The sequence below is a fragment of the Pleurodeles waltl genome, chromosome 11 (assembly GCF_031143425.1).
Source record: "Pleurodeles waltl isolate 20211129_DDA chromosome 11, aPleWal1.hap1.20221129, whole genome shotgun sequence".
NCBI classification, from domain to species: Eukaryota; Metazoa; Chordata; class Amphibia; order Caudata; family Salamandridae; genus Pleurodeles; species Pleurodeles waltl.
Genome location: NC_090450.1, coordinates 416,941,039 through 416,952,967, shown reverse-complemented (window position 1 = coordinate 416,952,967; position 11,929 = coordinate 416,941,039). Strand labels below are relative to the sequence as shown.

Here is an 11,929-nt window from a genome sequence, read left to right as displayed (position 1 = left end):
GGGAGGCCGGAGTGCTGAAGATGTGTTGCAGTGTCTTCATTGTGAGAAAGCTTGATTTGTCTACCTTATTCACTTGTGGATTCATTCGCAGTTTGGAGTCCAGGGTAATTCCAAGGTATTTTACCTTCTTGGATATTTTTGAAGGTGGTGCTAGATCATCAGGTCAGGCGCAGAGGGGATTGTACTGCTTGGGTGCTTTTGCAGACTCCTCTCCCATTAAGGCACACTGGAAAGTTAGTCCGGGGCCAGCTGGTTTTGCTGTGCTGGGAGGGCTACAGGGGCTACATTGACCAGGATGGTCTGAGGTTTGGCACTGCTGAGATCCAGCAGTTATTGGCCTGGTTTGCACGTGTGATGTGGCACATCAAGTCAGCAGTAGACGGTGGCATGGGATTCCGGGCCACAACAATGACCTGGTCCTCAGCGTGCCTTGCTCCTTCGCCACTTGGACTCAGAATGATGTCTCCACAAAGCAGAAGCCTGGTTCTCAGGATTTCTGGCTAAACATAGACCTTTATGTCAAATGATTTATCTGTCTGCATAATTACACAAATATTGATTTAAATGGTGCCTACTATTTTTTAATATAATTCTTTTACAGCACTGCTCATTCCAGTGTGAGGTGTCAGAGCACTTTACATTACACACACAGAGGCACAATAAATCATACAAGTCTGAACATGTACAGGAAATATTACATAAGGCAATGATGGTTATAAGGGGTAGAAATGTATGTTGTCCATGTAATAATCCCCTCAAAATTGATTGGTACACAAAGATCTCTGCAGCAGGTGTTTTACCCATGGACACCATGGACATCATTTAGGAGTCGCCAGGGGTTGCAGCTGTAACACGTGCCTTACCCCTTGTGACCCCTGGCACTCCCTTTGCGACCCCTGGCCCCAGAGGTGGCAAAATGAGAACCAGGATCACAGGGGTAGCTCGTCCTTGCAGATATCCATTGGAGCTCCATTTAACTTCTTTTCTGTCAGTGTTTTATTACACTAATAGTGAATAATATATTATTCACTATTAGTGCAACAAATAATGGAGTACAATTAGCTGGAATATGCCCCTCACGGGCAACTGAGGAAGTGAGAATACTATTAACTGTATGCTGTGTGAGTGCTTGCTGGTTAGAGTCTGTTTATGTGAAGGAGTGTGTGTATATATAAAAGTGTGTGTGTGTTTAAGCATGTTTGTGAGTAAAAGTAAAGGTCAAATGGCGTCCGATGTCACTTCCACTAACCCTGGCATTTTGGCTAACTGACGTTCATAGTCTTAACCCTGCAAGTTATTTTAAAATGCGGCCTCTGGGTGGACAGTTCATTAAACTAGAACAGATTTACTGTTATGCGTGTCCTTGTCGCAATTTTTAGCAACAGATTTTTAACTAAATGTACAAGATTGACTGTCAGACTCTGCTTTTCAAGCTCCGCCCCTCGTTAACCCACCCCCCTTTCCTCTGCCACACCTTTACTACCAATGTAGGGGTTCCCGACATACATTTTCTCAATTCCAGCACTAGTCTAATGATGTCCCTATTACATCATTCTGGTACGAAACATTTTATACTGTTTTTGCCGTGAGCTCTGTTTGCAGACTAAAGGTTCGCTCACTTCCCACATATCCCATGTGGTCTTTGTAAATATTTAACATGAATTACTCATTAGCCCAAAACCCTGAGCCACTCTTACCAAACAGCTCTCTCCAAAAGATCTCCAGACCGCAGAACCCAAGATTCCAAATTCCTCCCTTGGTTACAGCCCAATAAATTGGATTTTATGATCAAAACAGGTAAGAGAACCCTATCTAATCGCGAGGGCGAGTGACTTCTTTAGGGGGACACAAAGCCATTCTTGGGTACAAGTTTTGAATGAATAGCAAAGGGAACATTTTATCAGCAGAACGCAGCACAAAAATCTGCATCCTTGCACGAACGCCAAAATATACTATGCTCATATTTACAGTAAAAAGCATGACAATAATTTAATAGACTAAACAAACGCAAATAATGCTGTGCTCGCATGATGCCAAACACAAATTAAAATTCCGCCCGAGCACAAAAGCAGAGTAGAGCGAGCGGTGTGAGCTTTGTACTCCAGGCACACATTTCATTTCAGTATAATTCTTCTCACACAGATGACAGTCCATGGTTAAAATCGAATAATATACGCAATTTCCCAAAAAATTGCACGTGGTACACATGGAAATATCACACAAAGGCCCGTATTTATACTTTTTTTGCGCCGCATTTGCGTCGTTTTTTGACGCAAAAACAGCGCAAACTTGCAAAATACCATTGTATTTTGTAGGTTTGCGCCGTTTTGCGTCAAAAAGCGGCGCAAATGCGGCGCTAAAAAAAGTATAAATACGGGCCAAAGTCCTTTTGCCCATTGTTTACACCTGTTTTCTTTAGGCGCCATTACTCCAAGCAAAGCCTGCTTGCGCTACTTTGCATGATTTAGGCCCGTATTTATACATTTTGACGCTAAACTGCGCTAACGCAGTTTAGCGTCAAAAAGTTTAGCGCCGGCTAACGCCATTCTGAAGCACCATGCGGGCGCCGTATTTATTGAATGGCGTTAGCCGGCGCTAGCAGACCGGCGCTGCCTGGTGTGCGTGGAAAAAAACCACGTACACCAGGCAGCGCCGGCGTTGGGGAAAATGGCGTTAGGGCGTCTTAAAAATGGTGCAAGTCAGGTTGACGCTAAAAAATCACCTCCACCCGATTTGCGCCATTTTTAACGACGCCCAGATGCCATTTACATGACTCCTGTCTTAGTAAAGACAGGAGTCATGCCCCCTTGCCCAATGGCCATTCCCAGGGGACTTATGTCCCCTGGGCATGGTCATTGGGCATAGTGGCATGTAGGGGGGCACAAATAAGGCCCCCCTATGCCACCCAAAAAAAAAAAAAACTTACCTGAATGTCCCTGGGATGGGTCCCTCCATCCTTGGGTGTCCTCCTGGGGTGGGCAAGGGTGGCAGGGGGGGTCCCTGGGGGCAGGGGAGGGCACCTGTGGGCTCATTTTGAGCCCACAGGCCCCTTAACGCCTACCCTGACCCAGGCGTTAAAAAGTGGCGCAAATGCGGGGTTTTTTGACCCGACCACTCCCGGGCGTGATTTTTGCCCGGGAGTATAAATACGACGCATTTGCGTCGCCGTCATTTTTTTAGACGGGAACGCCTTCCTTGCATCTCATTAACGCAAGGAAGGCGTTCACGCCAAAAAATGACGCTATTTGCCCATACTTTGGCGCTAGACGCGTCTAACGCCAAAGTATAAATATGGCGTTGGTTTTGCGCCGAATTTGCGTCGAAAAAAACGACGCTAATTCGGCGCAAACGGAGTATAAATATGCCCCTTAATTTCTTATGGCTTTGCATGCAGTGGGCTGTTTGAGCAGTTCTTGCCCTGTTACATCAACTTCGTTTGTATGCATTACCAGAGTTTTCACAGTATTCTAGCATATATGTCAACATTTTAGAAGAGATAAGAGTAAGATTTACAAAAAAACTATTGGGTGAATGTATTTTTCCCATTGGCTCCTACTGAAGCAGAGGCAATGTAAGGCGGGAGAAAGCCAAAATAAAGTCACTTTTTGCTTCATAATCGTGAATCTTCCGACTGAATCGGGTCTAATGGCATGTATGTGCTAATCACGAAGGTTAACGATTCTGTGGAGTTATCTTTAAGCACAATAAATCATTTGTAAACAATCCTTTGTTGACCAACACTACTTGTACGTTAACCGCTTGAGTGCGGGCGTCGGCCACTGGCCGACGCCCACACACCCTCCCTGGTGCGGGTCACGACCAGTGGCCGACACCAGGAAGGGCATTAATAAATCCTCGGGTGCGTCGCACCCGAGGATTTTTTTTAAATTTTTTTACTACCCCCGGGAGACACGGAAGCTACCGTGTCTCCCCCCGCCCCTTTGTGACGTCAGCGCGCCGCGAGGCGCGCTGACGTTGCAAAGGTGTTTTCCCCATGAAAGCAGGAAGCAGCCTTGCGGCCGCTTCCTGCTTTCATGGGGAAAACGGCCTTTTACACGTTCGGGAAGGCCTCGTAAGAAAGGGGAGTGTCTCCCCTTTCTTACGAGGCCTTCCTGAAAGTGTTTCCTGGCCCCCGGTCGCAGCTGTGCTGCGATCGGGGGCCAGGAAACACTTTCAGGTTTCCTGGCTCCCCCGATCGCAGCACAGCTGCGATCGAGGGGGCCAGGAAACATTTTGAAAAGGCCTCGTAAGAAAGGGGAGACTCTCCCCTTTCTTACGAGGCCTTCTGAAACTGTTTCTGGCCCCCGATCGCAGCACAGCTGCGATAGGGGGCCAGAAACAGTTTCAGAAGGCCTCGTAAGAAAGGGGAGAGTCTCCCCTTTCTTACGAGGCCTTCTGAAACGGTTTCCTGGCCCCCGATCGCAGCACAGCTGCGATCGGGGGCCAGGAAACCCCACTAGACACCAGGGATTTCACTTTTGGGGGGCGGCCCCCCGGAAAACGGGCGGCCCCCCCCCCCCGGCATAATTTTTTTTATAAAAAAAAAAGGTAGGTGCCCCCTGGGGGGGGGGGGGGGGTGGTTGCGATCGCGCCCCCCCCAGGGGATTTTTTTTTCACAACAAAAAAAAATTAATAAAAAAAAAAGAAATGACAGGGGGTCGCCCGTGGGCAGGGTGACCCCCTGTGGGGGCTTTTTTTTTTTTAGATGTTGTAGGGTTTCCCTGGGGGCCATTTTGGCCCCCAAGGAAACCATACAGCAACTCAAAAAAAATATATATATGTATATATCTATATATATATATATCTATGTAGGTAGATATATCTAGGTACATGGATATATCTATAGATATATCTATGTAGATATATATATATATATATATATATATATATATATATATAGGTAGATCTGTATCAAAGAGATTTATAAAGCGCGCTACTCACCTGTGAGGGTCTCAAGGCGCTGCAGGGGGGGACGGGGGGAGGGAAAGGGGCTAGGAGGTTCACTGTTCAAAAAGCCAGGTTTTGAGGCCCTTCCTGAAAAGAAGTAGGTTTTGGGTCTTGCGAATGTGGGTTGTGAGTGCGTTCCAGGTTTTGGGTGCAATGTAGGAGAAGGATCTGCCCCCGGTGGTGGTGTGTTTGATGCGGGGGACAGAGGCGAGAGAGAGGTCAGCTGAGCGGACGTTTCGTGTGGGGGTGTGGAAGGTGACTCTCGTTGAGGTAGGCAGGGCCTGTGTTGTGGAGTGATTTGTGTGCGAGGATGAGGATCTTGAAGGTGATCCTTTTGTCAATGGGGAGCCAGTGGTGGGATTTGAGGTGTGGAGAGATGTGTTTGTGTCGGCGGAGGTCGAGGATGAGTCGTGCTGCTGAGTTCTGGATGCGTGTAGTTTGCACTTGAGTTTTAGAGAGGTGCCGGCGTAGAGGGCGTTTCCGTAGTCAAACCTGCTGCTGATGAGTGCGTGAGTGACAGTTTTTCTGGTCTCTGTGGGGATCCATTTGAATGTTTTTCAGTATACGGAGTTTGTTGAAGCATGAGGAGGTAAGAGCGTTGATTTGTTGGGTCATAGAGAGGGAGGAGTCTAGGATGATGCTGAGGTTGCGTGCGTAGTTGGCGGGGGTGGGTGCAGGGCCTAGCGTGGTGGGCCACCATGGGGGGTCCCAGGTGTTTTTGTGTGGGCTAAAGAGGATTATTTCGGTTTTGCTTGAGTTGAGTTTCAGGTGGTTGGCTGTCATATATACATCACTTTTGTCAATATGTGTGTGGTTTCCCTGGGGGGAAAAGGGTCCGACTTGTCTAGTGGCAGTTTTAGTGCCATAAAGAAGCGCAGAAGGTTTATATGCCTACTGCAAAGAGCACATCTGTATTTTATGTAAATAGCTGAGTACATTAGTAAAGTCTATGGAGAGATGAAGGGCACTTTTGCTGGGTGGTAATGAGGGAATCCGAGGAGGAGGGAGTGGGAGCACCAATAATGATTGTTGGACTGGGCGCAGGAGGTGCTAAAGACTGTGACGAATGGTATGTGACAAGGTGTTTTTTGAGTGTCTTGAAAGTACGTGCTGATTGAGGGAAGAAGCGCAGGTAAGGTGGCCTCTACTGTTGCACGTATCTCACACACACCATCGATTTTGTGACTGTCTACGTAGGCTAGTGTTTTAGAGCAACAGTTTAGCCAATAGCAGAGATGGCATCTTGATGGATGACTGCTGCCTGCACTCGGGTTATAGAGGACTGCTCTGACATAGGATCAGAGACTGAGACATCAGATACTGAGACAGCATCTGAGGGATAGGACAATGGCGCAGACTCTGGGAGTGATTTTTCAGTCAGAGGAGTCCCATTCGAAAACTCCTCTTCCAGTACATTATGAGGGAGGTGATGAGGACAGTCCTGCTGTCCCTTCGCAAGCTGTTCGTGCAACTGGGTAATAGTGGGTTAGGCCAACCCAGAGTGCAGGTGAATGCGGCGGCAAGCAGAGAGAGAGTGCTCTCTTGGGAGCTCACCAATTTAGTTCAGCCCCAAATTCCACCACCCAAATCATATTGTGGAGACATCAAAATTGTCTATGGCAAAACAAACTGGTTTTGTAAGGCAGGCACCTGTGTTTTTGGTCCTGGATTCGGCGGCCATATAGAGAAACACACTAAACCCAAACATTTCTGGAAACTAGACATTCGGGGGAGTCCACAGAGGTGTGACTTGTGTGGATTCCCCAAAGTTTTCTTACCCAGAATACCCTGCAAAGCTGAAATGTTGAAAAAAAACTCTATTTTTCTCGCATTTCTGTCACACAAACTACAGGAATATGGTGGGATCCACAACATTCCTACCACCCAGTGACTCCTCACCTGTCCAGATAAAAACACTACCCCACTTGAGTGCCTACACCTAGTGCCTGTGTCAGGAATGGATCACCCCAGGGTCAACAGCTGCCTCACGTAAGGACCAACATTGACCGTTGTGTGATCTATTCCTGTCGCAGGCACCAGGCCTAACCACACAAGTGAGGTATCATATTTATCGGGAGACTTGGGGGAACGCTGGGTGGAAGGAAATTTGTGGCTCCTCTCAGATTCCAGAACTTTCTGTCACCGAAATGTGAGGAAAACGTGGTATTTTAGCCACATTTTGAGGTTTGCAAAGGATTCTGGGTAACAGAACCTGGTCCGAGCCCCACAAGTCACCTCATCTTGGATTCCCCTGGGTTTCTAGTTTTCAAAAATGTGCTGGTTTGCTAGGTTTCCCCAGGTGCCGGCTGAGCTAGAGGCCAAAATCCACAGGTAGGCACTGTTTTCTATGAAAAAATGTGATGTGTCCACGTTCTGTTTTGGGGCATTTCCTGTCGCGGGCGCTAGGCCTACCCACACAAGTGAGGTATCATTTTTATCGGGAGACTTAGGGGAACGCCGGGTGGAAGGAAATTTGTGGCTCCTCTCAGATTCCAGAACTTTCTGTCACCGAAATGTGAGGAAAACTTGTTTTTTTAGCCACTTTTTGAGGTTTGCAAAGGATTCTGGGTAACAGAACCTGGTCCGAGCCCCGCGAGTCACCCCTCCTTGGATTCCCCTAGGTCTCTAGTTTTCAGAAATGCACAGGTTTGGTAGGTTTCCCTAGGTGCCGGCTGAGCTAGAGGCCAAAATCTACAGGTAGGCACTTCTCAAAAAACACCTCTGTTTTCTTCCAAAAATGTGGATGTGTCCACATTGCGCTTTGGGGCGTTTCCTGTCGCGGGCGCTAGGCCTACCCACACAAGTGAGGTATCATTTTTATCGGGAGACTTGGGGGAACGCCGGGTGGAAGGAAATTTGTGGCTCCTCTCAGATTCCAGAACTTTCTGTCACCGAAATGTGAGGAAAACTTGTTTTTTTAGCCACTTTTTGAGGTTTGCAAAGGATTCTGGGTAACAGAACCTGGTCCGAGCCCCGCGAGTCACCCCTCCTTGGATTCCCCTAGGTCTCTAGTTTTCAGAAATGCACAGGTTTGGTAGGTTTCCCTAGGTGCCGGCTGAGCTAGAGGCCAAAATTTACAGGTAGGCACTTCTCAAAAAACACCTCTGTTTTCTTCCAAAAATTTGGATGTGTCCACGTTGCGCTTTGGGGCGTTTCCTGTCGCGGGCGCTAGGCCTACCCACACAAGTGAGGTATCATTTTTATCGGGAGACTTGGGGGAACGCCGGGTGGAATGAAATTTGTGGCTCCTCTCAGATTCCAGAACTTTCTGTCACCGAAATGTGAGGAAAACTTGTTTTTTTAGCCACTTTTTGAGGTTTGCAAAGGATTCTGGGTAACAGAACCTGGTCCGAGCCCCGCGAGTCACCCCTTATTGGATTCCCCTAGGTCTCTAGTTTTCAGAAATGCACAGGTTTGGTAGGTTTCCCTAGGTGCCGGCTGAGCTAGAGGCCAAAATCTACAGGTAGGCACTTCTCAAAAAACACCTCTGTTTTCTTCCAAAAATTTGGATGTGTCCACGTTGCGCTTTGGGGCGTTTCCTGTCGCGGGCGCTAGGCCTACCCACACAAGTGAGGTATCATTTGTATCGGGAGACTTGGGGGAACGCCGGGTGGAAGGAAATTTGTGGCTCCTCTCAGATTCCAGAACTTTCTGTCACCGAAATGTGAGGAAAACTTGTTTTTTTAGCCACTTTTTGAGGTTTGCAAAGGATTCTGGGTAACAGAATCTGGTCCGAGCCCCGCGAGTCACCCCTCCTTGGATTCCCCTAGGTCTCTAGTTTTCAGAAATGCACAGGTTTGGTAGGTTTCCCTAGGTGCCGGCTGAGCTAGAGGCCAAAATCTACAGGTAGGCACTTCTCAAAAAACACCTCTGTTTTCTTCAAAAAATTTGGATGTGTCCACGTTGCGCTTTGGGGCGTTTCCTGTCGCGGGCGCTAGGCCTACCCACACAAGTGAGGTATCATTTTTATCGGGAGACTTGGGGGAACGCCGGGTGGAAGGAAATTTGTGGCTCCTCTCAGATTCCAGAACTTTCTGTCACCGAAATGTGAGGAAAACTTGTTTTTTTTAGCCACTTTTTGAGGTTTGCAAAGGATTCTGGGTAACAGAACCTGGTCCGAGCCCCGCAAGTCACCCCTCCTTGGATTCCCCTAGGTCTCTAGTTTTCATCAATGCACAGGTTTGGTAGGTTTCCCTATGGACCGGTAGAGCTAGAGGCCAAAATCTACAGGTAGGCACTTTGGAAAAAACAGCTGTGTTTTGTATAAAAAAAATAGGATGTGTCCATGTTGTGTTTTGGGGCATTTCCTGTCGCGGGCACTAGGCCTACCCACACAAGTGAGGTATCATTTTTATCGGGAGACTTGGGGGAACACAGAATAGCAAAACAAGTGTCATTGCCCCTTATCTTTCTCTACATTTTTTCCTTCCAAATATAAGAGAGTGTGTAAAAAAGACGTCTATTTGAGAAATGCCCTGCAATTCACATGCTAGTATGGGCACCTCGGAATTCAGCGATGTGCAAATAACCACTGCTCCTCAAAACCTTATCTTGATCCCATTTTGGAAATGCAAAGGTTTTCTTGATACCTCTTTTTCACTCTTCATATTTCAGAAAATGAATTGCTGTATACCCAGTATAGAATGAAAACCAACTGCAGGGTGCAGCTCATTTATTGGCTCTGGGTACCTAGGGTTCTTGATGAACCTACAAGCCCTTTATATCCCCGCAACCAGAAGAGTCCAGCAGACAAAACGATATATTGCTTTCAGAAATCTGACATCGCAGGAAAAAGTTACAGAGTAAAACATAAAGAAAAATGGCTGTTGTTTTCAGCTCAATTTCAATATTTTTTTATTTCAGCTGTTATTTTCTGTAGGAAAACCTTGTAGGATCTACACAAATGACCCCTTTCTGAATTCAGAATTTTGTCTAGTTTTCAGAAATGTTTAGCTTTCCGGGATCCAGCATTGGTTTCACACCCATTCCTGTCACTAACTGGAAGGAGGCTGAAAGCACCAAAAATAGTAAAAATGGGGTATGTCCCAGTAAAATGCAAAATTTATGTTGAAAAAAGTGGTTTTCTGATTCAAGTCTGCCCGTTCCTGAAAGGTGGGAAGATGGTGATTTCATAACCAGAAACCTTTTGTTGATGGCATTTTCAGGGGAAAAAACACAAGCCTTCTTCGGCAGCCCTTTTTTCCAATTTTTTTGGAAAAAACAAAATTTTCACTGTATTTTGGCTATTTTCCTGGTCTCCTCCAGGGGAAACCACCAACTCTGGGTACCATTAGAATCCCTAGGATGTTGGAAAAAAAGGACGCAAATTTGGCGTGGTTAGCTTATGTGGACAAAAAGTTATGAAGCCCTAAGCGTGAACTACCCCAAATAGCCAAAAAAGGGCTCAGCACTGGGGGGGAAAAGGCCCCGCAGCTAAGGGGTTAATTCACCAAAATGCGAGGGGTAGCGGAAGTGACATCACATGTCCTTTGACCTCCACCTTCACTCACACATACACACTTACAAATAAACATACATTCACAATTATACACACTCTCTCACATAAACACCTCTTCACTAGTGTGGTAATGAACCTTGAGGAGGCCCATTGCAAAATACATGGAAGAGGGCCACCATGCTCCAGACCCAGTCAAGAACTCTCAGGCCAGGGGACCTCTGCCCGTGCATAATGCCAGAGGGTGTCACTTGGAGGTTGGGACCCCGCGCCTCTGGGGCTGCGGTGGCTATTGTTATGCCACTGACTCTCACCCACATGCACGCATACAACATACATTTAAAAACATTTTTTACTTAACTCAGCTGCCATGGAAGGGCATATTCCAGCTAATGTACTCCATTTTAATTACACTAATAATGAATAAATTATTATTATTAACTATTGTTGTGATAAAAATATTGACAGAAAACAAAGAGTGGAGCCTAATGTTGAAATTTTACTAATGAATATTAATGTATTCTGAGTGTTGAAGTTGCATAGAAAATGAGTTAACGTAGAAAAATAATACACGCATTAGAAATTGTGCCTACTTGAGTGGCCATCAGTATTCACAAAATGTACTTATTAACAACTTATTAATGTAAAATGTTGAGCTCATGTTTGGATTAATGTAGTAGTATGTCCTATTAGAGGTTATGTATTATGTATTTGCTTTATTAATCATAGGCCTTACCTTAGCGAGGTCTTGGGCCTAGTTGCATGGCCTCATGTCAAACTGCATTGCTTTAGACCAATTATAAAATGGCTGCTTCAGGAATTAAATTGTGGTTTTCTATTGCATTGACCAAATGCTAGTAGCTGAAATTCTTTCCCGTGAGAACTGCTTGCTGTAATATGCTGTACTAGCTAGGGATACATTGTATAATTTAGTGTGTGTAAAGACGACCTTCACAGGAGCAGACAATGGATGCACTGACTGGAGAATAAACTGATACAAATTATGTTACCTGACGAGCCCAACGACGGGAACAGGAGTAGAGCAGCCAATCATCAACATGTGAACAGTAAACTAGTAAATGCTTAGATTTGGGGTTCTACTTTCATTGGACTAAACGTAAACGTAAACGTATTATTCTTCAACCAATAGCAATGTGGGAAGTAGTTTTAGGAAATCTAATTTAGCCAGACTGCACCGAGAGAAGATGTGCCATTTTGCTCTTTTTAACTTAACCGTCCCAAGACGCTATTAGCTATCATTCTTTTTCCGAACTGCATGAAGAAACTTTACTTTTCTGAATTTTAATGCTAAATTTCGATGCCTTGCTGACCGAACTGATGTCCAATTGACAAAGACTGTCACAGCTTGCTGAACCATACTGAGGCAACAAATAAGATGATGTTACTGATTGTTATGCCTATTTGCTTTTGTCCCTAGGTACCAACCGCTAATTTTGATAGAGCCATAGTTAGATATTTTTCCAAATTTGTGTTGACTGAAATTGTTTTGCATGAAGCCCAAACATG

General features: G+C 45.9%; 1 protein-coding gene across 1 annotated transcript in view; it reads left to right on the top strand.

Annotated features, from left to right (window-relative positions):
* The first annotated feature begins 1,691 nt into the window (after nucleotides 1-1,691).
* LOC138265751 (coagulation factor X-like) overlaps nucleotides 1,692-11,929 on the top strand; it is a 264,842-nt gene continuing 254,604 nt past the window's right edge. Inside the window, exon 1 of the mRNA XM_069213758.1 lies at nucleotides 1,692-1,797. The gene's annotated coding sequence lies outside the window, so the exon portion shown is untranslated. The remainder of the gene's footprint in view (nucleotides 1,798-11,929) is intronic.